This window comes from Podarcis liolepis (assembly GCF_965112155.1).
Source record: "Podarcis liolepis genome assembly, chromosome: 5".
Lineage (NCBI taxonomy): Eukaryota > Metazoa > Chordata > Lepidosauria > Squamata > Lacertidae > Podarcis > Podarcis liolepis.
The window spans coordinates 81,747,967-81,752,299 of record NC_139556.1 but is presented as its reverse complement, the minus strand read 5'-3'; the positions used below and the strand labels follow the sequence as shown (position 1 = coordinate 81,752,299).

The 4,333-nt window shown below is 46.0% G+C and overlaps 1 long non-coding RNA gene across 1 annotated transcript; it reads right to left on the bottom strand.

The window, feature by feature from the left end:
* Positions 1-3,075: 3,075 nt before the first annotated feature.
* Positions 3,076-4,012, bottom strand: LOC310707530. The gene is made up of 2 exons (XR_014526548.1): positions 3,952-4,012; positions 3,076-3,277 (listed from the first exon to the last, which is right to left on the bottom strand). It is a non-coding gene; the product is annotated as an uncharacterized lncRNA (long non-coding RNA).
* Positions 4,013-4,333: the final 321 nt, after the last annotated feature.

Below are 4,333 nucleotides of genomic sequence, written 5' to 3'. Positions count from 1 at the left end.
CTTGTGTGTGGTAAACACAGCTATACTGTCTCTAAACACTATTTTAATTAACCTGGCTCGTAGGATTTTTATTTTTTTTAATCATCTATGAGCCATTCAAGTTTGGGGGATATTGTGGGACCAGCGCCTTTGAGAGAACTTTGTTTTCTACCTTCTGGTTTCTTAACAGCTCAGAGAAAAATAACTCTGGAAGGTGAAGAGGCCCTTCTCTCATTAAGGTTGTGTTTATAAGCATACTTACCAAGGAGGACATTCCAATGAAATCAAGGCTGCGTCCAGCTGCATCACCCTCTGTAGTCAGCTGCCTGAAACCTAAGTGTGTTTGCATTTTCATTTTCTCAAACACAGATAGCTGAACTTTGAGACGACTAAAAGGAAAGGCTCTGAATGACTCAGGCTGTTGTGTGGTATAGATCTCGCTTGCAAGTCACCCGAGCCAGGTCCTCTTTCAGATAAAAGGTGCAGCAAAGCCCGGCCTCCGCTCTGCAAACCAGTTTGTACAGGAAGGCCACCGCCCCTTCTGAAACCTCGGTGTGACTGGGAAAGGGGGCTAAACACAGTTGTTAAGTTATTTCGAGAGATTAGTTATCGGAACCAGAGGAAAACTAGCCACAATGGCTGCCTGTTTTGCAAGAGAAAAAGGACGGGCGGGAGCAGTGTTAGCGAGAGACATTCCCTTGCCTCTAGGGTTGGCGTTGGAAGGCAGCGTCTGTGGGTCAAAAGGCCCTGGGAGGGCCTACAAAGAACAGGAGAAGCTGTTCACACCTGCCCTGTCCCTCTGGGCAGTGGTGAGGATTGGAAATCTGCATCACTGCCCAGAGGGGGAGAACAGGCTGCTTGCTGCTCTTGACGCTTGCCAGCTGCCAGGTACAAGGAGCAGCTGTCACCTGCTCTCTCATTCCAGGGAACAGACTGGAGGAGCTCAAAGTAGATGCCTCTAGCAGGGTCAAGGAAGGAGTCCTTCGCAAGTTGTATTGCCAAGACCTCCCCCTGTCCTCACAGAGCCTGGGGTGGCTCTGCTTGCCTTCCTAGCTCAAGAAACATAGGCGGTAGCAACAGGGATATTGCCTTTGTTCAATCCAGTGTTGCCGTTGTACAATTCAGCAGGGAGGAGGATGGGGACAAAACCAGAATTAGAGAGCTCCCAATTAGAATTGGCTCTGGTTCTATTTACCGTTGGCCTCCTTGCACCCTGTCCCAATGGAAACCGGACTCCACTGCCCAAAGGTATTGTAAATTCCTTTACTGGGAATGAAACTTGGCCTGAACAGGTGAAAACTAGAAACCCTAATCACTAGAGATAAAGATTCAAAAGCCCAACCCAAAATATGCCCTAGTTTGTGGAGCACAGAGGTAACCAGGAAGAGAAGTGGAAATCTTATGCACTCGCCCCAACTTGGGTGTAAGTCTCACTTAACTCTCTGGTATTTCATTCCAAGTCAATGTGGCATAGGTTGGGTTGCACACCTGATAATGCCAGTTGTCCCTCCTCTAGAGTCAAAACGATGAATTTATGAGTCAGAGAGTGACAGCACCAGGTGAAAAAAAAATGTGTTGCTTTTCCTGACTTGTCTTTTACAGACTGGATGCATATCGGTTATGTAACTCGCCCGTATTTCTGCTGCAGGACAACAGAAAAGATTAGAAAAAGTTTGTGATTCCTGTGTCCCTACATTCTATTGCTAAATCTGATGCAGGAAAATGAAGCAGTAGAGTTATTGAGATTATCCAAATGGACCGTACCAGTTCAGAATATATACAGTAGATTATGCCCTCTGAGGAATGGTCAAAAGAGCTGGGAATAGCTAACCTGGGGAAGAGTAAGGCGAGATGTGATAGCAGTCTCCCAATATCTGAAGGGCTGGCACGCAGAACATGGTTGCTGGAAGCTCTTTTAAAGCCATCCAAATTGGTGCCCGTCTCATGGGAGCAAATTCCATGGTTTTCACTAAGCACTGTGTGGCGGAGTCCTATTTTTGTCTGTCCTGAATCTATCAGCATTCATCTTCAATGGATGACCCTGGGTTCTAGCAGTAGGAAAGAAGGACAAAAATGTATCCTTTTCCATTTTCTCCACACCGTGTATAATATTATGAAGCATTCCTCTTATCAAGTGCAGCCACAACATAGGTTTGTACGTCACCATGATGGCATTGGCAGTTTTGTTTTCAGTTCCTTCCCTAGTGATCCCTAGCAAATGCTCCATACTGGGTCAACATCTTCACCAAGCTGCCCACTGCGACCCCAAGGTCTTTTTCCTGGTAAGTCACTGTCAGTTCAGACGCCAGGAGCATATAAGTGAAAACTGGACTTTCTGCCTCAATGTGCATCATTTTTCACTTGCTTGCATTGAACCTCACTTGCTTCCATTTTACTGCCTATTCAGCCACTTTGGAAATTTTCTTTTTGGATATTTCACAATCCCTTTTTGTTTTAACCACCCTGAAATAATTTTGTATCATCTGCAAACTTGGCTTCCTCACCCCTAACTCTAGATCATTTATGGGCAAGTTATGGTCCCAATACCGATCCTTAGGGGCCTCTGCTTTTTGCATCCCTCCATTGGAAAAGATGGAGCAGACTTGCTCTCTGTGTTTCTGAGGGCAGGACTAGAACCAATGTGTGGACATTGCAGGGAAGCAGAAACACTGGAAGAAACCTGATGGGGAGAGCTTTTTGACCGTGGAACCGACTGCATTGGGGAACCATGGGCTCTGCTTTCCCAAAGGTATTGAAATAGAGGTTGGATGGCCACTCGCCAAGGATGCTGTAGTTGCATCCTGCATTGGTCAGGAGGCTGGAGTCAATGACCTCTAGGTTTGCTTCCCATTCTTGTGATTCTGCAGTGTTTATGAATGCTCCTCTACTCCCTACAAGTAGAAGGCATACACAACAGGGAGTGAGTTGGGCTAGACCCTCTCTCTGTGGTTTACTTCTTCCTTTTACTTCCCTCTCCTGCAGCCATAACTGGTACCGTGGATTCTACCATTTCATAATTCTTCCACCCACTACTGGGAACGAAGATTCCAACTATTTGATATGCCATGGGGACATTCATGAAGGTAGACACAGGGGTGTTTGTTACATTCTTTATTCTTGTAGGCTACTCTGTCCCAAACATTAGGGGTAACAATTACTCAGTCCAGATGTGAAACTGCATCACCACTTAACCCTGGGAGAGATTCAAAGCACTCCATTTACTTGTCATAAGCAAAGGAAGAATAAAGCAATATTGGCATTTGACAGAGTAGTCAGGGTCATCTTACTCCCAGATGTCCTGTAAACAGCAGAATTAATGGTTCAACATAATATTTGGCTTATTTATTTTAGGGGGAAAGATTACACCCCACCCCACAACTGCAGCGGGTTGGACTAGACGACCCTCAACTGCACAAAAAAAGAAACTGACTTTCTAAAACTTTATGACACAGAAAAATAAACTACCCCAGCTTGCCTGGGCATGACGCTACTGCTGCTTTTGAAAAATTCCAGTTTCAAGTGTATATAGCATTGTTCATTGGGTATATCTCGCATTTCCTCCAGGGAGCTCAAGGGGATGTAAATGGTTCTCACCCTCTCGATTTTATTCCCGCAATAACCCTGCAAGATAGGCTAGGCTGAGAGTGAGTGGCTGGCCCAAGGTCACCCAGAGAGTTGGGATTTGGACTCCTAGGTCCTAGTCCGACACTCTAACCACAACTACTTGCTTAGTCATTGTTTGCCACCTCTAGGGAACTCTACAGCTTCCTAGGCTTCTTGGTGGTGGTGTTAAGAGTCATGATACTGAAACTGCCGTGTTTAGCCTTTTCCAGTTAAGCAGCCAGGACATGAAGTATGGCCTCTTGGGCTCTCCTTATCGAGCTGTGAAACTTTCTCCCCCAAGCCAAAAGTCAAGAATATTGCTACCCTATTTTTATCTTTTTATGGGCTTCCCTAAGGATAACTCCTCACCCTCACGCTGGCCTCAAAGGAGTTCCTGCGGTTCCTTTGTTCTCTTCCAATCCCATGGAATTCCCCCCCCCCCCCAGATTAGCCCTCCAGGCCCTCCCCCCCCCCCACTGATGTCACACTGTGCTCCGATCACTCTGCATCTCCCTGGAAACCCCCAGCTGAGACAAAGGCCCTTTGGGCATGATAAGTCAAAGCATGTCCCATCCCATTTTTAGTGTTTTAAGAGTTGCAAAGTCCCTTTTCCCAAGCATAAATAACAAAGCAATTATCAATCACACATGCACATGATGTGCGGAGCAGGACAGATGCCCTTCAGTTTGCAAATTAGGCAAATTAGTGTTAAATTGTGAAATGGACAGGTTTGTCCCAAATCTCCCCTCTT